The 24,484-nt window shown below is 44.1% G+C and overlaps 1 pseudogene across 1 annotated transcript; it reads right to left on the minus strand.

Annotated features, from left to right (window-relative positions):
• Positions 1-19,169: 19,169 nt before the first annotated feature.
• Positions 19,170-22,238, minus strand: LOC147614428 (putative TPR repeat-containing protein At2g32450 pseudogene; annotated as a pseudogene). The gene has a single exon (XR_015263118.1). The product of XR_015263118.1 is annotated as a putative TPR repeat-containing protein At2g32450 pseudogene (transcript).
• Between the last annotated feature and the right edge of the window lie 2,246 nt (positions 22,239-24,484).

The following is a 24,484-nucleotide window of genomic DNA, read 5'->3' on the forward strand; positions in this document are numbered from 1 at the left end:
TTGGTACCAAACTTGGTACGGCTCTTAAGATGAGTGTTTTCCATGATTTTGCCAAGTATCAAGTGAATCAAACACCATCTTTCCAGTTGGGAAGGGCTAATGCCCGATTTTCCTTGCGCAAGGTACATATGGGAAGGAAAATTATGCATCAGCCAATGACATTGATATGTGCACTTGTCTGATTGGTACCAAACTTGGCACTAGTCTTAAGTTGACTGTTTTCCATGATCCTTCCAAATATCAATGCATCGGACATCATATGTCTAGTCAGGAAGGACAAGTGTCCAATTCTCCTTGCGCATGGTATGTATGTGAAGGAAAAAAATGCATCGGCCAATGACCTTTATATGTGCAATTGTCCGGTTACTACCAAACTTGTCAAGAGTCTTAAGGTGAGTGGTTTACTTGATCATGCCAAGTATCAAGTGCATCGGATGCCGTATGTATGGTCCGAAAGACCAAAGGCTCACTTTTCCATGTGCATGGTATGTATGTGAAGGGAAAATACGCGTTGGCCAACAACATTGATACGTGCACTTATCTGATTGGTACCAAACTTGGTAAGGGTATTAATATGAGTGTTTTCCATGATTCTACCAAGTATCAAGTGCATATAACACCATCGTTCCGGTTGGGAAGGCCAAATGCATGATTTTCCTTGCACATCGTATGTGAAGGAAAAATATGCATCCGCCAATGACATTGATATGTGCACTTGTCTTATTGGTACCAAAATTGGCACGGGTCTTAAGCTGAGTGGTTTTCATGATCCTTCCAAGTATCAAGTGCATCGAAAACCGTACATCCGATCGGGAAGGACAAATGACCAATTTTCCTTGTGCATGGTATGTATGTGAAGGAAAAAAATGCATCGGCCCCCAGTGACCTTTAGATATGCAATTGTTTGATTGGTACCAAACTTGGCAAGAGTATTAAGGTGAGTGTTTTACTTGATCATTCCAAGTATCAAGTGCATCAGATTCCGTTGTATGGTCAGGAAGGCCAAATGCTCAATTTTCCATGTGCATGGTATGTACGTGAAGGGAAAATATGTGTCGGCCAACGACAATGATATTTGCACTTATCCGATTGGTACAAAACTTAGCAAAGGTGTTAAGGTGAGTGGTTTCCATGATCTTGTCAAGTATGCAGTGCATCAGACACCGTATGTCCGGTTGGGAAGGCCAAATGCCCAATTTTCTTTGCGCATGGTACGTACGTGAAGGCAAAATACGCATCGGCCAAGGACATTGAGTTGTGCACTTGTCTGATTGGTATCAAACTTTGCAAGCATCTTAAGGTGAGGAATTTCCATGATCCTACCAAGTATCAAGTGCATCGGATGTTGTATGTTTGGTTTGGAATGCCAAATGCTTGATTTTTCATGTGCATGGTCTAATGTCAAGGAAAAATATGCGTTGGCCAATGACATTATACATGCACTTATCTAATTGGTACCAAAATTTTTACGGATCTTAAGATGAGTGTTTTCCATGATTTTTCCAAGTATCAAGTGCATCGAACACCAACTTTCCGGTTGGGAAGGCCAAATGCACAATTGCGCATGGTACGTATGTGAGGAAAATTATGCATCGGCCAATGAAATTGATATCTGCACTTGTCCGATTGGTGCCAAACTTGGCATCGGTCTTAAGGTGATGGTTTCCATGATCCTTCCAATCATCAAGTGCATCAAACACTGTATGTCGGATCGGGAAGGACAAATGCCCAATTTTCCTTGCGCATGGTATGTATGTGAAGGAAAAAAATGCATCCGCCAATGACCTTTATATGTTCAATTTTCCCATTGGTACCAAACTTGGCAAGAGACTTAAGGTGAGTGGTTTATGTGATGAAACTCAGGCAAAACCACTGCTATAAAAAGCCATGGCTAAGATAGGGTGTGTGTAGGTGGTATGTTTTTCTAAGAGTGAGATGATATACTAGGGTGGAAGTGGTGAGGTGAGGTCTAAATGGTGTTGTACTGAGGCGGCTATGATGGAAGTGAAATAGTAATGGAAGGTTTGTGAGATGGTGCATGGGTGTAAGGCTAAACTTGCCAAGCCAGAAGCCGCATTCAGTAACCTTTCATACTCTTCCTCATAAAGGCTTCTTACCTCTGGGGCTAACCTTGGTGCTGCTGCTGCCAATTCCTATCGCACTTGTAGTAGCTCCTTGTCCTTTTGTGTCAACTTCTCATTGAGCTCCAAGGTCGATTTATTGAGATCTTTGGTATGGGCTTCTGCAGCATGTAAGGCAACAAAAATGGCATAATGTTTACCTTAAATGTTGACATGCCTGAGGTGAAAGCTGCTATGTTTGTGCATGGGAGAGGTGTCATTGCAGATATTGAGATATGGCACAAGCGTATTAGGCACGTGAATATACAAAGACTGAAATCTATGCAAACGAAAAACATTGTTGCAGGTTTGCCTAAATTCAAAGTTGAGGGAATGCAAAAGGTATGTGAAGCATGCCAAATGGGCAAGCAGGCCAAACATGCATTTCCCAAAAATGCTAAGGTGAGCAGAAGACCTTTGAAAGTGATCCATTCAGATGTTTGGACAACCAAAGCTGCTTCTATTGGTGGTGGATGCCATTACTATGTGACGTTTATTGATGACTACACTAGGAAGGTGTGGATTTATTTTATGAAGCACAAAAGTGAAGTGTTCAGCCATTTCAAGGCTTTTAAGGCCATGGTTGAAAAAGAGAAAGGTGTGCATATTAAGGTGCTAAGATCTGATGGAGGTATTTGGTTGCATAGCTTATGTTCATGTTCCTGATGAAAAAAGAGCAAAGCTGGATCCAAAGGCAGAAAAATGCATCTTTATTGGATATGCTCTGCACCAGAAAGGGTATCGTTCAACCCTTCCATCGCAAAATGCAAGTGAGCTAGGTATAGTTTGTGGCTGAAGCATGTTCAAGATACCCATAGAGATTGTAAGATTCCTCCCCGACCCCTCAAAATGTCCAGTTTCTCCCCCTGTAAATCAATCCCCTTTTCAGAATAATAACAGATCTTGTTTCTATCTGTTTTGGCCTAGAGAGAGGTAATTCAGTTTTTAGATATCTTTGGATGGAAAAATATCCCTTCTTATTAAAATGATTTCCCCTGAAACAGAAATTCAAAAAAAACTTTCCAATGTGCAATTGGAATAAATTGAAATCAGGTAAAAAAGGACCTTAGCCTGAGGGTCCAGATTTTCTGGATTAAGGTTCCTATGGACCAATAGGATTAATCCAAATGTAGGGAGGAGATAAATTGAAGAATAAAAGAAAAACCCCCCAAAAATAAGTAAATGCTCACATAAGATGAAGAGTGGACTAAGGACCTGGACTAAGGACCAAAGAAAGGATTAAAAAAAGTGAATTTTGACACCTCAGTGTGGGGATCTCCCCTCATGAAGTAGGCACCTTTTTCTCATCATTACCTCCAATTCTAAATCAATAAAATGAGATATTTCATCTCTCCTATTTCAAAACTAGATACAAAAAGTAAGCTTAGGGTCACTTTTTCCTATAAATAGAAGCCTTCCCCTTTGTAAAAGCTTAATGGTGTTTATGCACTGTTACTCTACTCCTGTCCTGAGCCATTTAACATTGAATTTCTCAATAATTCAATTGTTTTTGACCAAATCCTCTCCAAGTGAATTTGGTGGTCACTCTTGCTTTAAACAAGAGTAGAACCCTCAATCCCTCAAGCCAAAGAAAAGCTTACAAGCTCCATGTAAGCTAAATTTCTTACATTTGAATTTCAAATCTATGGTTTTCTTAATTTTTATGCTTTGCAAATGTTTGAATTAAATTCTAATGCTATGCCTTGATGGAAAGGCCACCCCCGTGGATTGATGTGGAACAATGTGGAAAGACGAGAGTTCGTTATAGAAATTGTATTTAGGACCTGTTTTTAAATGACTACTTTATGTCAAGAATGCTGGGGAAGCATTTTGACCGTCTTGTGAATGAGGTCGTGGAGACCTAACTGATAAAGTTGCAACAGCTGAGATAGAGAGTCAACGGAGGACGTCTCACGTAGCAAAATCAGCCGAGGTCTTGACCAGCCTCGGTTCGATTTAAATGATGAGCTTCTGGTACGGTGGATGAGGGATCGCCTATAAGTGAAGCGCTAGCTGACCTGTGAAGGATCCTAGAGGGTGCTAACCATACGGTGCTCGGGCTCTCGGTCGCCTAAGATACCCACACGTGCATGGTGGAAGATATTGGAACAAGGAGTAAGAGTTGTTTTCTGAATTCGGGCATGGATCTAGTTGATTGACCTTGCTAGTCCTCAACGGATGAGTCCATGACTCTTTTATATAGATCTTTTGGTTAATCTCCATTTTGATTTTTATAAGTGAATATATTTCCGAGTACTATGAGCTAGGAACCATCGAAAAGACCCCTGAGTGGACAGGTGGTGAGCGTTCTAGTTGCCAATGATGCCATAAGTACACTGATGAAGGAATGATTGGAAATTAGGATTCAACCGAAGATTTTGGAGGATTATGATGATCAGTGACACTATGATTTCATTAAATGATTGTTTTAAAGACAGTTGAATCTATGAAAAAGGCAATTTCATATTGGGTGTGTAAGTGGTGTGACTAGTTTTAAGTTTGCATGAATATCTGGCTAGGGGGCCTGGGAACTCTTTTTCCTAGTACCCAGGGCAAAACCTAACCAAATTCTTAATTGGATCCCATCACTACAGTGGGTGGGTGGCTAACCCATGGGACTGGATGGGGTTAGGGTGGACTGGTGGATCCCTAAAATGAGACTCAATTCTGTTATGGTACGATAGACGAAGTAAATCTCGGATAAAAAATGTTCTATGGAAAAGAATCAACGACTGTGCCTCTCAATGAGGAAAAAAGTGTTGGTCTCTATGATCCAAGTGCAAGTCTTTTCCTTGATTTGACTATGATACTTACAGGTTCAGTCAGATCAGTTCAGTTAGTTAAGACTCTTGACTACGTTAGAGTAAAAATATCCTAGAGGAATCACCCGTGCTTTTCGGGCGAGGGAAGTTTTTTTCGGGTTCGAACCGAGGGATTAGTCTCTTGTCCGGATATCCGTGGCGCGAGGCCTCGAGTGAGGGATCCTGCCCTGCACAAGAAGTGCTACTTCCGCTACTAGCACCCTTGAATTCGTTGCACGAAGGAGACAGGGATCTTTCAGAGATTGTGGACAGGAAGCCAGGTCCTCCACACTCCTCCCACTATCACCTCCGACCTTTGTGACCACACTCCGACTGCCCCGCAGTCGGTGCCCTCCGACATCTCTGACCCATCAGGTCCTTTGACTATCAAATGCACCTAGGATGTGCATGGCCAACTCCAAAGGTACTCATGAGTGGTTCACCCCTCTGTCAATAGAGAGATCTTCAATGAGTACTATCCACCGTTCTCGAGGGATGTGCATGGCCACCTCTTTGACCAAGTATACTCATGGAGGCAACACCCCTCTCCCTTCCCAAGGAAAATCGGGATCCTCTTTGAGAACCATTTACCTTTTCCCGATGGAAGATCTTCCCTCTACACAACATGATGAAGGTTTGAGACTTTGAGGAGGAGATTAGGGGAGCACTCTCTCCTCAATGTATCATTCTCTCTTGTATCATTCTTTTTCAGAATTTTTAGTACAATATTATGCTTCAGTGGTGTTTTGTCTATCTCTATGTGTGTGTGGTGTGTGTGGTGTGAGGGAGTGGCTTGTGGGGATATTGCGGTGCTAGGAGCTGGTCGGAGAGCACGGTGTGTAGCATAGGTCTTGCACAGTGAGGCCGACCAATCCTTGGCAGGTATACTTCCCTAAGAGGATCCACACTCCCTTTCCCCCAACCATAGTGCTTGTGTAGGTAGTCCACAAGTTCCCTAGCGAGGACCGACAAGGTCATCCACCACAGCTAAGACAAAATTTGGCAATCACGTTGGGACTCTCCTAGAGGTCAAGGATAGTCTCAAAAAAATTTCCCTTTTCTTTTTTGGTAGTTTCTAATCGTGGTGGTGAGAGGAGTGTTGTGTATGACCCCAAAGACTAGAGCTAAAGTTTTGGTTGCTCGGCTACCCCAAGATCCTAGAAACTACATGCTACAACAATGGGTGCTTTGTGCACTCCCTACTCAAACGCCGATGAAGATGAGAGATACCTTTTTACCCCAAGGCACCCTACAAGACTTCTAAGACACAACTACACAATCGGAGAATGCTCGCCTCATGGGGTGGATCGCAATACCTCGTGGTCCCTACTTGTCCCCTGGCATGTCTTCGTTCGGCTCCTCTAACGGTTCCTCTAGCCCCGACGGTAGCTTCTACATCTACTTCCTTAGACAAGCGTGCCAAGCTCAAGAAGGAGCTTGAAGATTTCAAAAGGTCACAGCAACAAGGGGACACAGTCGTGGCAGTGCTGAGGAAGGAGATTGAACAGTTCAAGGGCTAAAGATCCCAAGACGAGTCCATGGTGCCCGGTATGTAGTTTGCAAGGCCATCTTCCAAGTGATTGTCCCACCAAGAAATATTTCTCATTTTTCTCAAAGGCAGGCCATGAGGACAAGGAGTGTTACTACCTCAAGGGACTTTGACTTATGCAACAACAACTTAAGCAAGAGGCTTGCCATATGCATATGCCTAAGCATATGTAAGCATATACTTGCCATAGGCTGAGCATATGCATATGCTTAGGTTTTCCATAGGCTTTCCATAGCTTAGTCTTGCCATATGCTTCCCTAAGCATATGCAAGCGCATGCTTGTGAGCCTATGCAATCATAGTCTATCATATGGTTTGCATTTTCTTTCCATACGCTTATCATACAAGAATATGCAAGCCATATAGGAAATCCTAGGCAAGCATATGGAGAGCCTTACATATGGCTTGCATATGTATGTAATAGCTTGCATATGGGCTTGCCTATGCTTGCTTAGGCATATACCTTGCATATGCTTGCGTATGCTTACGTTAGCTTAAATATGGCTTTCATATGCGAGCCTATGCTCATGACTAGACTTGCCATATGCACATGACTAGACTTGATGTACCTTGAGCATACCAATCCCAAAGTTGTAGCGGGTTTTTGAAGTCTCTTGGTGCTTAAGAGGCCATGGAAAATCCGGGCCTTCCCCATACCATCGTACCCAAACATGCTCCGATGGGGACCAAACTTGGCAAGCATGTGGGGGTGGGTCCCCCCCACATGCTTGCAAAGTTTGGTCACAATCAAAGCATGTTTGGATTGGTAATTAGCGCCCAGTCCGGATTTTTCAAGTCTCTTGGTGCTTAAGGGGCCATGGAAAATCCGGGCCTTCCCCATACCATCGTACCCAAACATGCTCCGATGGGGACAAACTTTGCAAGCATGTGGGGGTGGGTCCCCCCCACATGCTTGCAAAGTTTGGTCACAATCAGAGCATGTTTGGATTGGTAATTAGCGCCCAGTGCGGGTTTTTCACCCCTCATTTTTATCAAATGCAAGCCATGATGACAAGGAGTGTTACTACCTCAAGGAACTTTGACTTATGCAACAACTTAAGCAAGGGGCTGCCCCCCTTAATCCCTTCGCCCGAAGACTACATGGTGACCCCAACCAGTAGTGCTTCAACTTCTGCCCAGATCCCTAACCACCAACCAAACCCAACACCCTTCTTGAACTATCAATTGCGGTGTCAGGAATAGCTATCCCCCAATCCCAAGCTTATATTAACCCTATTACCACTGGCCCCTCTTACTTAGCTTCCCCACACACTTTCCTCCTCCATGGCTACTTCCCTCAACCGCCCCAGGCCACATCATCTCAACAAGGAGTTCAAGTAGCCACGATAGCATACACCAATACCCCTCATTTTGGAGCAACACTAACATCCAACCCACTGCCGATGCAAAGCAGGCACTCTCCCAACCTGTCGGTTGCACCTCCCACCTGTGCTAACCCAAGCCTATCAAACCCACCCCCGCTGGTCTATGCGGTAACTCCTCTAGTCCCTCTAGCCACTATAACAACACGTATGGGGCCTAGCCTAACCAAAGGTTCCCCAATCTCCATCCTCCCAAAAACCTCACCTCGCCCCTTATATGCTACCATTGTGGGGCGAGCGGCCACATGCAAGCTCAATGCATTGTACCCAAGGGCTCACCCCCATGCCTACATTTTCTGAAGAGCTAAAACCACTAGACCCAGGATTGTCCTAAAACCCCATTGGTCAACATGGTGGAAGCAATGGTGCCATCTCCCAAGGTTGACACTCCAATAGTGACACAGTCCCAAGGAGCCCCAAAGACACCAAATCCTCCCCCTGATGGTGCAGTCTCCACCCATCCATCCATCCATCTGGAACAAGCTTATAAGGAGGCCATGGAGGAATTCATTCAAACACCACCCATGGAGAAGGAAGCGACCCCTACCTTGTGTTGAAAGCATGGATCGAGCTCTCCTAACTACACATCCTAATCACACACTAATCTACTCTAATGGCATTGCTAATCTAAGGTGGATAGAACTGAAGGAGACTCATTGTGAGTGTGTGCTAATTAAGATTAGACTCAAGTACAATTAGACAACAAAAAGAATTAGCTTGGATACATAAAGAGACTTGAGATAAGTGCAAGTGATATGATTCATTGTTTGAAATGGCCCCCTTTTATATGAGGAGATATATCCTTGGGCTTGTACACCAATGTGGGATAAATCCCTTTGCTCATGTGGCTGCTTGTTATGCTTTGCACTTTCTTCGCTACTCTTTCTCAATCCCTACCTCTTCCTTGTGCTCTTTGGCACCACATTTCTCGACACCCCCCCATTGGTGCCAATTATTTGGGATACTCAAGGTCGTCGGATGTGAGGTTTTACAATATATTTTCACCCCCCCTTGATGGTAACTTGACCTACCTTTATGGCCTAGAGGTCATCTCTAAGAGTGAGGTCCCCCCTTGATAGAGACTTGACCTATTTTTAAGTTCTAGAGGTCTCTTCTAAGAGTAGGGCTACAACAATCATTACCCCCCCTGGGTGCTCAACTGGCTACTCTTAGGTGGTTGGGTAGATAGATTTTTGGTCTACTCATTTGGTGGCCTTTACAATGTTGGCTTGGGTAGTGAGTTGCTAGAGTTTTCCTTCATGCTTTTCTGCATCTCTTTGGCTTTTTCTCCTTGAATTGTTTTCTTATTTTTCATTTCAACGTTGCCCTCTTCATTGTGCCTTTAGTTCTTTTCCTTGCACACTGCAACATTATGTCATACAGTACCGGGTGGTCTTACCATGAGCTTCTTGAGTCTCTATGGCAATGTCTAAGACCCAATAAATGCGAAGTTCACAAATGCAATATTTTTACGGGAAGGTCTTAGCCTGTATGGCGTGTCTAATCCCAATGCAAAACATGGAAATAAAATATGTCACTACTAGGACGTGGAATATGCATGCGGATCACACTTATTTTTAATGCAAAAAAATGTGTGATTATAAATTAAGTGCATAGGCACCAAAGCATGACGCCCTCTTCCTTCTTCTCTTCCATGCAACCCTGGCATGGAGCATCGTTGTGAATGATGAGTGACGACCACGATGACGTAATCATTACAGCACATGTTGTACAATGTATCGGTGTGCAAGCCTCACAGTTTATCAACACCCACAAGTTTTTGATTTCCTCCATAGGAACAGCCTCTAGAAGGAAAAAATGTGTTTTTAAAATTTTTTTGAATTCACCATACGGTTTTCAAACCATACCTATGTGAAATTTTATGTGAACCACAAGAATGTTATCTGTGCCGCCAACCTTATCCGCGAACTGGCTCCTCTGGAACTGTCGTGCCTGCCCTGCCTCTCCACCTCTATTTGACGGCGGCCGATTTCTGGTGATGGAAGACCTCTTGTGGGTTGGCTTGAATGTGCTACGTGAAGGAGACCTTTTCTTCGGTCTACGCCTCCTCAATTGGCCGCCTCCTCAATCAGCTATGGTAGGCCAGCTCCTTTATCACTGCTCTTATTTCTCTTGGTGTCACCACCTCTCTCTCTCTCTCTCTCTATCACTCTGAGCACATCAGCTATGGTAGGCCAGCTCCTTTATCACTGCTCTTATTTCTCTTGGCTATGGTGCAGCTCTCTTGTGACTTCTTCTTCCTTTCCTTTGCAACTTTCTTAGATGGTGAGATGCTCTTGATAGCTGGTGACTTCAGCCCAGGGCCACCATTGTGCTTGTGCAAATTTGCCCTAGGTGCTGTCCTCCCTTTCTCTCTTGATAAACACTACACTTACTACCTATAAGAGGAGAAAACCAGAGATAAGGAACTAATCTAGAACTTAATGAATCTACTATTACCTATTTCAAGCCTACGCTAGAAGAGCTACACCTAAGCTCTGATACTATGTTTTATGCATGGATCGATCTCTCCTAACTACATATCCAAATCACACATTAATCTACTCTAATGACATTGCTAATCTAAGGTGAATAGAAATGAAGGAGACTCATTATGAGTGTGTGCTAATTAAGATTAGACTCAAGTACAATTAGACAAAAAAACGAATTAGCTTGGATACATAAAGAGACTTGAGATAAGTGCAAGTGTTATGATTCATTGCATGAAATAGCCCCCTTTTGTATGAGGAGGTATACCCTTGGACTTGTACATCAATGTGGGATAAATCTCTTTGCTCATGTGGTTGCATGCTATGCTTTGCACTTTCTTGGCTACTCTTTCTCACTCTCTACCTCTTCCTTATGCTCTTTGTCACCATATTTCTCAACACCTTGGTCATTCCCCCAACCACCATGCTCGCTGCCCCAGGAGTGGATGATCACCAAAGCCTGAGGGTGACAATCTCCATTATAGGAACTCAAACTACATGGGCCATTGTGGATGGTGGTTCTAGAGTTAACATCATGCCTAAAGCTACTAGGAAAGCCTTGGGTCTCCGAATTACGGAGCTAGCTCCAATCACCATCAGAGTGGCAGACCTGAGGGAAGTGATGTCCTTAGGACTAGTCGAGCAAGTTCCGATCAATCACTTTTGAGGGATTAGTATTTGAAATGAACTTTATGGTGTTAGACCTCCCAGAGCTAGAGGGGCCTACAACTTGCTCATTGGAGGGCCTCGATTGAGAGCAACTCAAGTGATCCATGATTGGGGCCTGGACAACTTGCATATCCCTAACCTGAGAGGGGACGGTGACTTTGCCCTTGGAAAAAGGATGCGATGAGCGTGCAAGGCGCACTTCCCTACATGATATGATTCCCATTTGGGAGGGAGGAACCAGTGAGAAAAGGAAGAGCAGGAGGAATGACAGGGATTACCATTGGAGGAGGCCTGGGATCCATTCAGCTCTCAGAAGGAGAGGTGGCATAACCTCTATGGAATTGGTTAAATTCCTATGAGGGGTTCTAGTGCAATATGGTGGACATAGTGGAGTTGGACGCAAAGCCCATTCAAGAGGTGTCCCAAGAAGAAGAGCTCAGAAGAAGTAGTAGTACAGGATTGGACAAAATCCTTACTTACTCTGGCTTCCTCCTCTGCACCACCGAGTGTCCCAATAGGAAGCAAGGGAACCAAAGTCTTCTAGACAACCTAGAAAGAAGGTCTCTCCTCCAAAGGAGTCATCAAAGGCGTCGATAACCTCTCCTAGATGCACTCACAAAAGGAGAGGCGGAATAGGGAGAAAAACGTGCCATTAGAAGAGATCCCCGTTGGCTGGATGGAGGAATGCATGGGTGATTTCCCTCTAGACATCACCCCATCCCATGACCCCTTATCTCTCCATCAGCACTAGGCTGCATGTACCCTCGCCACCATCACCCACCCACCGTTGCACCGGCTTCATCTCAGGGACACAACCTCCATCACCACCAATAGCCTCTCCATCGCCATTGGCTTTGTATTCCCTTACCTCTCTAGAGACGGCCATCCCCCGCATCAACGTCCACACCACCGCCACCCTTATCATTGACAACTTCACCATTGACTACCTCCATTGACAACTTCACCATTGACTACCTCCATTGACAACTTCATCATTGACTACCTCCATGGCATCTTCACCTCTAATTCTCCTTCCCTGGATCCCTTCTTCCCAGGTACCGACATCATACCACATTTCCTATGCACCCCCCCATCTTCACCATGGTTATCCTCGTCACCCTCGCCTCCCTCACCTTCCACAGCTATCCTGGAATCTCTTCCAATAGAGATTCTTCCCCGCAGTCGTCCACCCCTCAGTTCGTCCCACCTCATCAATTTTTTCGAAGCCTACTCCGTGCGTCACCACCTCGTCTTCGACTTTGCCCGCTCTCCCACAAATGTGAGTTACGTACTCCAGCCTCTACCACCCTCGTCATCCCCTCCGCAACCCTCTCCCTTGCCAACACCGCCTGTTCGGTGTGAGCGTCACCTCCACCACTTTCTCCACCACCCCCCATGTTGGTCTCTTTCCAAGCCTCCCCCATATAGTTCTAACCACTCCCTTCAACCTCGTGAGGCTTCCTTCTGAGTGCTATCGCATGGCCAACATGTTGATGGAGGCCTCCCATTGGATCACTACCATCGGTCTCATCCACCAGCGTGAGGCTTCCTTCTGAGTGCTATCACATGGCCAACATGTTGATGGAGGCCTCCCATTGGATCACTACCATCGGTCTCATCCACTAGCGCATCTTGGGTTCCTTTAGACGCCAACTAACACTTGCATTGGTCCTAGTATAGAGAGGACCGTTGCACACAACATGTTGATGGAGGCCTCCCATTGGATCACTACCATCGGTCTCATCCACCCCAGCGCATCTTGGGTTCCTTTAGACGCCAACTAACACTTGCATTGGTCCTAGTATAGAGAGGACCGTTGCACACAACAGGATGCAAAAAAGGAGGCCCACTAGCAGTTGTAGGAGGCCCACTAGCAGTTGTAGGAGACCATCACACAATAGGACAAAGAGCTCCAGGAGCTTCGCGAGGAGCTGTTTGAGTTGTATTTATCTCCCATCCTCGACGAGGATGGGATGGAGCCATTCGGGACCAGGAGCGCATGCTTTTGGCAGAGACCCAACAGTTTGAGATGTAGGAGCTCTGTATGGAGCATGAGACAGAGCTCACCACCTTGCAGGACTTGCATGCGCGCACTCTGCCAGAGCTCCTTCAGCAACATTGAGCTAGAGTTAGCCAATCTCTACCAACATGCATCATTCATGGAGGATGACCTTAGAGAGTTCCAACGTCTCATCGAGCAGCATCGTTCTTTTGGCCACCCACACCCCACATTCACCACCAATTCTGCAGGGCTCGAGACTGAGGCCTCGTCCCACACCACTCCAGGATGGTTAATGTTATCTTTGAGTATTTTTTATTTTTTATGTTTGCCTATACGGGCATGTACTGTGGTCATAGCCACATTTCATTTTGTAGTACCTCCTCTTTGTATGCCTAGACTTCGTGCAGAAAGTTTTGCCCAAATGAAGTGGCCAATGACTGTTTTTAGTTGATTTTTCTATTGGTGTATGAGTAGCCTTCGTGCCACATGCTTTGCCTGGGCGATGATAGTTGTAATACGGATAGAGATAGCTTGCTAGATGCAGGCAATAGCAGTGGTAATACACAGAGAGGTAATACAGACAGAGATAGCTTATGAAGTTGCCCAGGAGCTCAGTTCAATCATTTTTCTTATTCTAGACATAGCTTGCTGGATGAAGTTGCCCAGGAGCTTAGTTGAATCATTTTTCTTATTTGTGTATCTCTCCAGAAGGTTTGCATGGGACGATAGTTGTATGAGATATGCATGGGAGCCCGCCTGCCAAATGTTTTGCATGGGGTCTAGCTTGCTAGAGAACCACCTTTTTTATATGGGATTCACTAGGATGGTGATATAAGTAGTAGTGGGCGACCTGTGGTGGACGACCTATGGACAGGAAGCCAGGTTCTCCACACTCCTCCCACTATCACCTCCAACCTCCGTGACCACACTCTGACGCCATCACCGTCAGTGCCCACAACATCTCCGACCCATTGGGTCCTCCTACCATATGCACTTACGATACGTGCATGGCCAACTCCGAAGGTACTCACGAGTGGTACACCCCTCCATAAAAACAGAGAGATCTTCATCAAGTACTATCCACCATTACACCGAGGGATCTGCATGGCCACCTCTTTGGCCACGTATACTCATGGAGGCAGCACCCCTCTCCCTTTCCCAATGCAGGGCGAGATCCTCTTTGAGCACCATCTACCTTTCCCTGACAGAAGATCTTCCCTCTACACAACATAATGAAGGGTTGGGACTTCAAGGAGGACACCTGAGGAGGAGATAAGGGAAGCACTCTCTCCTCAGCGTATCATTCTCTCTTGTATCTTTCTTTTTCAGCATTTTTGGTATAGTGTTATGCTTTGGTGGTGTTTTGTATATCTCTGTGTGTGTGGTGTGAGTGAGTGGCCTATGCGATACTGCTCGGCTAGGAGGTGGTCAGAGAGCACGGTAGACAGTGTGGAGCATAGGTCTTGTATGTCTAGCTAGTAAGGTCGACTAATCCTTGGTGAGTATACTTCCTTGAGAGAATCCACAATCCCTTTCTCCCAACCATAGTGTTTGTGTAGGTAGTCCATGAATTCCCTAGCGAGGACCAACAGAGTCATCCCCACAGGGATCATATAGTTGCTGCTCATATGGGTTTTGCTGATCATAAGACTTTATCGCTCTCCTATTCCTGGTTTTTTATCCCTACGAGCAATGTCACCAAGTATTGTTGTAATGGTGCGGTTCTTGGAGGAACCAGTTGGGGTGGTAGTACCAGAGGTGGATATGGCAAACTGAGGGGGTCTATACATACCTTGTAGTAAAGGGTTTTTATATGTATGCACTAGAGCTTGAGGAGTGACTAGTGGAGCTAGCAAGCCCAAGGGAGCATCTGTCATGGTGCCGAAGTCCACCTTGTTCCAACAATGGGCCGTGTCATGGTTCATGTGTGGCTAATGAGCACAAATTTGTTGTTTTCTAGACCTTAGCATCGGACACTCCGTACTTGTATGATTTTGATGATAAATTGCACACAAAACCAGATCTCTTCATGGTTGAAATAGATGTGGGTGTCCTACAAAGGTGCTAGCTAGGCCTTGAGGTTACCCTTGGGGTTGGCCTGCCACACCACTAGTGGCCTAGACACTTTAGTATATTCTCTACCAACTCATCCATGCTCATGTCCTCGACTAGGGCTTTAGCTGGTGTTGGGCACCCTTGGCTAGCTAATGTGGCTAATGAGGCTGGTCAATGAGGCTTTGGATGATTCATCCCCTATCTCAGGGTTTAGGTGACAACTTCTACATCATTATCTTGCAAATTATTCACTAGGTCCATTACCTCACGGGCAATATGTAGTGCCTAGGAGATGGCTTCATGAAGCCTCTTGCTCTTAAGACCAATCATGAATTATGATTGATGACTGATGGATCATCCAACCTTTTTGTGGGTGTGCTACATCTCATATGGAGATACTTGGTTCTAGCAATATAATCCTACATGGTTTCTCCCTCATCCTTCGGGGCTCCATCTAGCTCCACTGGGTGAGAATCCCATAATGAAAGTATGTCTCAAGACCTCGTAGTAGCTAGCCTTCTCAAACAAGTTGAACGATCTAAATCACTGGCCTACTTTGCCTTCAAGGGAAAGTCCAAATGAGCAGATCTTGGTGGGATCATCAATCCATCACAATTTGCAACTTCCCTATGTGGGTGCGCTACCTCATCCAATGCATCCTCACTCCGTTGTCACACCGGAATGCTCCTTGCCAAAGGGGTGAAGCGAGAGCTCTCTATGGTCAAGATGAGATGGTCTTCACGATGGTTCTTTCTCACAAAAGGTGGGGAATGAATGGGGAAGCTAATGCTAGAAGACAACCTATAACCAAACCTATGTAGCATGCATCCACAAGCAATTCATCAATGGCATAAAAGCAAGCAAGAAGAGGGAAGAGGAGAGCTCGTAATAAACCATTGCAAGGGAATGGTTGTCGCTTATTGTCAAAATGACTTATATACAAATGACTAGTTTTCAAACTAGGCCAGTCAAACTTAAAAATGGTTCGCTCTCTATTACTAGTCTTAAGAAACGATATGCATAGAGTTCATAGACTTTCTCTATTTGACATTAAGTGCATGGTAAGGCTAATTTATATATTCCAGTGCTTTTTTTTTAATATACAAAAGATAAATACTTGTACAAGGGATAAGATGGCAAAGTGCCTTACGATGGGTCGAGTGGGTGAAACTATGTTAACCAACAAAGTGGTTAACACTATGAAACAAGATTTTTGTTTGTCAAAACCAACTGCGTACAAGATGCCACTGTATATAATTGAGACTTCTTTTTATATAGAAGTTACAAGCTTGTAAAGCTACCACTTGCCATTGTGCTCTTATTTTAAAGGTTCCATTAGGGAAAATTTGGACTCAAATTGCACCCTTTAAGGACTGATACACATTCTCTCTCTACAAAAATGGGCTCATGGTAAAATTTTTACAAATCAACTCAGAAGTGAGCGGAGTTTAGACATTTGGAATCTACTCTTCGAGACCTTTCCGAAGATGACATATAGCATGATGTGCAATTTTACATATTCAAGGAGTCTCCCAATTTGGTGATGCAGTGGCACATAATGTACCACGTCATCTCACCAAATTTGATTTGGTGAGTTGATTTGCAAAAATTTCACCATGAGCACATTTTTGCAAAGAGAGTATGTGTAGCAATCCTTAAAAGGCCCAATTTGAGGCCAAATTTTCCCTAATGCAAAGCTGAGAAATTGAAAACATAAACGTTTGCCAACTCTATCTACTCTAGGATTGCTAGTGGAATCTATACTAGTATCTCAAAATAGCAAATTCAAAAACACTTGCTAACTTGCCTACTTGAAATGACCACTACTTGGAGAAAAGACAAGCATCCTTCTATACATCACTCAAAATAACATTTTCATAGCTTAGGAAGAAAAATATTGAGAAGTAGAAACTATCTCCAAAAAGTATAAACAAACGGTTGTGATGATTTGGTGTTGTGTGATAATTTGCAACCCACTTTGTAGGAGGTTTTTGATGATGTGTATTTTTAGCATAAAATTATGAGAAATTAAAATAATTCTGGTTTGGATATTTTTGCATTATTTGTCAAGGGACTTCCTAGAGTTGCCACGTGTCATCAAGTCATTCATACTAAAATGTTAACTTTACCAGCTTTTTTTTAAAAAAATCCACACTTAGGTTTTCGATGATGTGTATTTCTAGCATAAAATTATGACAAATTAGAATAATTCTGGTTCGGATATTTTTGCATTATTTGTCAAGGAACTTCCTAGAGTTGCCACGTGTCATCAAGTCATTCATACTAAAATGTTAACTTTACCAGCTTTTTTTTAAAAAATCCACGCTTTAATATATTCCTTTTGGTCTGGGATCTTTTGTGCTCATGTACGTCTATGTGCGCTTCAATGCCGCCGTCAACAACTAGCAAGTTTTGAACCCAGCACCTCTTGTTCTTCACAGCACCACCAAGATCAATGGCTCCATCATCAACAATTTAGCGCCTTATTTTGGAGGGGATGGAGAGGTTAAGGATCCCTACCACAGTATGTGGAATATTGAAAGTGTATGTATCTGTTGTTGTCGTAGTGCTTCGTGCATTTGAATGCCAATATGTAGTTTATGGCTTGATGATTCTGATTTCACACAAAGTACACGTATGATATGCCATAATCTCTTGACTTTTTTTTAATGCTTTTAAGATTTTTATTGCATGAAATACAAAAAGTTACACCCTAGCCGCACCCACCTTGCCATCTTTTTTTTTCCCCTACTGATCTTAGTCCTAAGCGATGCCGCTCAAAGAAGCACCTTGTAGGGGTTTGAACTCAAAACCTCCTAATCCTAGGCAAACACCTTCACCATTTGGGCTATCACCTCATTGGCACTTCTATGATTTTCTCAAGTCCTTATCACGGCTTTTCTGGACACCCTATCATGGCTCACATGTGACACTACATCAATCGTTTTTCTCTCTCACCAAGTCTTTCATTTAGGGTCAAACTATGATATAATCTCTACTTCTTGTGGGGGTTGTGAGAAATCACGCACTAGTGGGTAAGGTCAGGGTCAAGGTTGAAAATAGGTTAACTAGTGAGGGGGCACTTGAGAGAGGAAAAGCAAAAATAAAAACAATAATTTAGTACAACTACAGATATCTATCTTGTAATTATTTGACTTACTTTTACAATAATTTCACCTTTTTAATAAAACTAAATATGATATTTTAAAAATGATAACAATTACTCTTATACAAATGTATATCAATATTCCTTAATAACAAGTGACTTTTACAAAAATATATATCAATATTTATTAATATATTATTTTTATAAGAAATGGATCCCTCTCTCTTATGAGTGAGCGCACTTGATAGATCTAGCTGTGCAATATAAAAACATAACTTAGGTTCAAATTTTGTCTTACAAAAAATCTCTCTCAAATGAGGCTCCAAGGAGGCTTCCCTACTTTTGCATGAAGGGGAGTGTGGATGAGTGTGATGATATAGGATAGGAAGGCAGAGTCTGTCATTGCCACATGTAAAGGTTAAAGCTTTGGGCATTAAATTAATTCCCAAGATTATTATTATATAACCTTAATCTTATACAACCATATGACTTAATTAACCATGCAACCTTCAGACTTAATTAAACAGGCAACCTTAATTAATGGGTATGGGCATCGAGTTACTGGATTACATATTGGCTAGTGTGAGAAAAAACACAAACCACCCACTCCTTTGTGAAAGACAGATGGCAAGGCAAGTAAAATAAAGCTTAACTTGACAAGAGCCCCTACCAGCCCAAAGTAGGCGGTCTTCTTCAGCCAGATTGAAGATGTGTACCTATACCTGCATGATTCTTGACCATCTCTAGTAGTTCCCCTGATTGTTAACATAGGGGCCTTCTTGTTCATCCAAAACTAGAAATGGTGTGTATCATGTGAAGGCAGAACAGTATAAGGAGAAAGATAGTCAAGGTTGCCTAAGCACAGGGCCATCCTTGACTGTTATTTGCACAGAAGCACCAGAAGCCCCACCAGGCAGAGGTTTCCTTGACCTTGAAAGATCGGACAGCACTTAACATGATTCAAAATCCACAATAAAAAAAGAGAAGACCCTTCCCATACCTTATCAATTTTCTTTTACTGCTGAAACCAAATGATACAAAATGTTTTCTTCCCCACAGAAATACATGTTCTTTTCGCAACAAAAGATGCCCTTATTAGAAGGTTCTTCATCAAGAATGACTAATATACAAACCCAATCTACCTGCAAAGAATGAAATGTTTACAAGATGCTTACTATCACAAATCAAATCCTATGTCAAAATCAATGCCAATCATGCAAGTACTCTTTTAACCTCGGAGCATGACATTGAGGGTGGTGTTTCTTGCCCATCTTTCATCAAAAGCAACCCGAAGCAACTACATGATTGAAGATGGCTGTGAGGATCTTGAGCTAAAAAACAATAGTTTATCTTTCATCACTTCTACTTCACTGTTGTACTCCTTAAAGCAATAATCCTCCCTTTTTGCAGACACAGGTACCTTGCCTTCACTATAGCACAAGGAACACAGGCTGAAGTTTGCTGTGACTTCCTTGAACCAAGGTCCAGTAATTGGATAAGAGCATATTACACAGGTCTGACCACCATGCCGCACACGATCACTAGCCTCCAGCTTCACTAAGACATTCAGAATCCCAAACCCCCAGTCAGGATCATTGAAAAGATCCTGAAACTCTGGAAAGGAGATGCTACCCTGATCATCCTCTCCATGAAGTTCCATCATGTCACTCGCCCCTTGTGTGGGTAAGTAGATGGCACGCAGCAGCCTCATGTATAAAGAAGCATCTGCTTTGGAAACTTCAGCCTTGATGCCCTTGGATGACCGCCAAACAAGAGCATCAAAAGCCGCCCGCCTTCTTTTGTCTGGAGGTCCTGCACAGATTGGTGAGAGCACAGCAAAAAACATGCCGAGATCAACCCGCCCAGAACCAACTTGATCTAGGACGGACAGAATTTTCTCGTTGATGGCCTTGACCGCACCTTGGAATGTGTCAGGTTTCAAAAAATGCAGCAACCTGTGCAGTATTTTCTCCAGCTCACCTTTGCGAGCAGACTTAATAGCTGTAGTACTACTACCAGAGGATGGTGTTGTAGCAGAAAATTCCTTCCTTAGATTGACAATATCACACCGACTTACCCGTGTGCGCCGCTGAAAACGCCGGATATCCAATGCATACATAAGCCATCGGCAAGGAGTGGTCTTCTCATTGGCTCGCCGGAAGCGTGAAGCTTCTACCACCAAGACACCGTCTTCTGTGCCTTCAACAAGACTCCTTCCCACCGGACTGCCCTCATCTGCCCCTTGGATGGCAGCACCAAGTCCTTTAGGCCGTTTCCCAACAAGCTTCAAATGCATGATGGCATCATACAGTTCAACCCTATTAGTCATCTTGAATGCCTCCTTGAAGGCCTTTCTGGCCTCATCTGTTTCCCCTGCCCCCAGTAAGGCGACTGCCTTGTTGAGCTGAGCTCGCCAATGGCCAGGTTGCAAGGCCAATACTTTTGAATACATCTCTGCAGCCCTCTGATACCTTCCTATGTCCTTGAACAATCCACCCAGATTATATAGGGCCTCCATATGGTCAGGCTTGAGATCTAGTGCCTTTTGAAACTCATGGATCGCACGCTCATTGTCTTCCCCAATGGCATGTAAGGTGGACCCCAGGTCACAATGTGCATCGGCAAAGTCAGACTTCAAATTAATGGCTTCCACAAGTGCTTTTTCAGCAGCTCTGTACTCTCCCACACCATAGAGCGCACTCCCCAGTAGCTTCAAGGCTCTGTAATGTTTAGGTATAAGTATTGCTGCTTCCTTGTAGTGCTCACTTGCACTCAGCAGCATGCCTTCTCCCTCCAGGGCAATACCCAGGTTCACATGAATTTGAGGCAGAAGGTGATTCCACTGGTTACCCGCAACTTCCACAGCACTCAAAGCTGACGTGTAGCATTCTCTAGCTTCAGAATATCTTCCAAGAGAGTACAACGTATTGCCCAGATGGAAGTGCGGCCTGGGATCGGTGACTTTGAGCTCACTAGCCTTCCTGAAGCTGCCAAGAGCCTCCTTATAGAGAGAGTGATCAAACAGGGTCCGTCCAATGGCCATGTGAGCATCAAATGCCTCATCAGGTGATGCAGAATTATCTGCTTTTAGTGTTATTTCTGAAAGTTCTTTGTGGAAGTTGGCATAGTCTTGACCAAGCTCTTCCCAGGGCCGTCTGCAGAGACCACCCTGGCTCAATGTGATGCCAAGGTCATTAGACCAAGGGACATCAGATGACCCATTATTCCCACTGCCAAGAGCTTTGCCTTCTCTGAGCTTGTTGGCCATTTTGGTTTCAAGACGTTTGATGATTATCTGGAGATCCTCAACAAGAAGCCATGTGGACTCATGGGTAATGTTGGAGGGCGCCCATGAGGGCATGTGCTCCTTTCTTCTTGCGAGAGGGACTGCTGCGGCCCTCTCGTCAGCTATGGAGGAGGCCATGGCCGTTGTGCTGGAAAGTGCGTCGTCGTCGAGCTGAAGTTTGAGGGCGTCGAAGTCACGGTCCACGTCGCCGGCCCCATCGTCGTAGGTTCGGAGGAGGCCCTCGAGGTTGAGGCCCTGTGGGCCGTCGATGAAGTCGCTGTAGGTGCGAAAGACCTCGTCCAGGATGGCTTCCACCTGCTGCTTGCTGAATTTCACGCGGGGGTTTACGGCCACAACCAGGGCGCCCATCTCCTCCTTGCTCAGGCGACCATCCTCGTTCACATCGAAGTGGGCAAAGATCTTGCACACCTTCTGCAGGCGGATGCGGTCCCCCTCGGACATTGCTGCTAAATCCAAATAAAATGCAGAAGAGAGGGCTTCTAGAGAGGAGAGATATGAACCTAAGAAGAAGGAGAAGGAAATGGATACCTGTGCAAAGGAGGCTATGCAATCTGCACCGAAAGGAGGCTATGCAACCTGCAGCGAAGGTGCACACAACAGCAAGATTCCTGCAGTGGTTGTGGTACCTTCGCTCTGGATGAAATCCAGCTGTGATTGGCCACCGTGGGGTGCCGTGCGATGAGCTGGGCCGCCTGCTGGAGCCCAAATGTGACACACAGATACGTCGCCTTCGAGTCCTTGGTATTTCCGCATCGGGTGCTTTTCGATTCCACCATTTACACCCGACCCCTTAACTACTATGGTAAGAATGTCAACATTGATTCTCTCATTTCCAAAAGTCTTCCAAACTCCAAACATAGGTTTCCAATTTTAATTTAATTAATCTTAATACATAACTATATATAACCAATCTAAGAAACTATCGATCACATAGAAAAATTTATCGATAAGACATAAATATATTACAAGGTTTCCGAACTTTTGGAAATAACATGTAAAGTTTCTGATTTATGGTCTATAGATGTTGCTGAAAGCTTAAATGTGAATTTTGAAAGAGAAACGTGACGACAGTTTGGGTGATTTACAATTGTGACAAGACTCTCTCTAGATAGTGTTTACTGGCATCTCTTTAATTATTCAATATTTGCATCGTTAACCTCTCCTCTAATGTTCATTTGAGAGAGAATTATTTAAGAGGTAAAGGAGATTAGGTTCCACAAATTACTTTTCGAATCCCCTCTATGCTCTAAATTCCATTGCAAATTTCCCTCCAGTCTCGACTCTGAGCTCTCTACTCTCCATGAGTCCACTCTAAGCCTTGAGGTCTCCATACACTAGTCACTAAAGTGATTGTCTAAGGCTCAAGCTTTGTTGCTTCATTGAGCTTTAAATGGGCAAACTGAAGTATATCTGACACAAGCAGTAGCTTCAAGTGACTCGGAGCAAGCACCTCAAATGCATGTGCAAACTTACCAAATCAGCAATCTATAGTTCGAAAGTTATAAGCGGAATCGGCAAAAGCAATACGGAATCAGCAGGTGTGCGGAAGCTGACGTGGAGTCAGTAGGTCAGCAGATTGGAGGTTGACGCGGAATCAACAAGACGGAAGTTGACATGGAAATAGTAGGTCAGAAGCTGAAGGCGGAGTCGTCAAATCAGAATAAGCTGATTGACGAACGTAGAACTAGCTGACGTTCGGATGGACAATGATGTAGTTGTTGACGGAATCTGAAAGAATCGGCTAACGGACGGACGTTGAATCAGCGACGATAGAACCTAAAAGCCAAATGCCGAATGCGGAAGGTGGAAGTCCAAAATCTGAATACCGAATACAAAGAGCCAAAGTTGAAAGACAACTGCTCATGAGTAAACCCAGCCAATGGAGTAAACTCGGCAAAGCACTGTAAGTTAACTGTTAAAGACTAACTGCTGAAGCGGAAGTCATAGTCAAATGCCAAACACAAAGTGCTAAAGCGGAAGGCAGAATTGAATAAACCTGGCCAAGGGAGTAAACTTGGGCAACTGCTATCAGCCAAAGACTAAAAGCTAACTACTAATGTAGAATTCGCAAGCAAATGCCAAACTCTGATGGTGGCTGAAAGCTAAATGTGGAAAGCCAGGTTCTAAAAGTTGATTGCTAAATGTTGAAGCCAAATCGCTGAAAGCGAAAAGCCTGAAGCCAAATGGCTGAATGCAAAAAGCCAAAAGTTGAACGGCTGACCAGGCAAAGCTGACTGATGCAGTTGATGAACGTAGAAGTCCAATGCTGATAGTTAAAAAGCTGAAGGTTGATTTGCTGACCAGGCAAAACTGATAGATACACCTGAATGGCTAATCGAGTAGCACAAGTCAAGCTGACTGTTGAATGTGCGAGTGCTAAATAAGGAAATCCAAAGGTTAGGCCAAGCTAACTAACGTAGCTGAATGGCCAAACAAGCAAAATTGGCAAGCATAGAAGTCCAATGCCAAATGGAAAGCTAAATGGCTGACTGGGCTAAATTGACCGGATGCAGAAGTCCAATGTCAAAAATTAAAAGCCAGTACTAAGAACAGCAGCAACAACAACAGCAGAACTCAGCAAGATACTCAAATCCAATGCCGAAAGCTTCTAAAAGCTATGTGTGGTGCTAGTGCATGGGGTTGCCTCTACAAAGAAAAACTGACCAATGTACAGAGGAGGCAGAAACCCTAGAGTTGTGGAAAGAGCAAAGTGCAAGAGCTTACCCAGGCTTAAGACGACAAAGTGCAAGAGCTTACCCAGGCTTAAGACGACAAAGTTGTACAGCGGGCAAAGTTAAAAAAGACTAGCAATGTACACATCTCTTCACCACTTTAGAGACTGATGGCAAGAAGCTATTGGCTCTACAGCCAAGCTTTGAAACCACCTCTAAAAAGCACAACAAGAGGCAACGCCAACGAAAGGAAAGGCATCAAATCCTAAGAAGTCGAGTCGAGAGTAGACGCGAATGCCGGTGGGTAGATGCAAACAGTTGAATGTGAATGCA

This window comes from Cibotium barometz, chromosome 42 (genome assembly GCF_041138505.1).
Source record: "Cibotium barometz isolate CiBa-2024 chromosome 42, ASM4113850v1, whole genome shotgun sequence".
Classification (NCBI taxonomy): domain Eukaryota; kingdom Viridiplantae; phylum Streptophyta; class Polypodiopsida; order Cyatheales; family Cibotiaceae; genus Cibotium; species Cibotium barometz.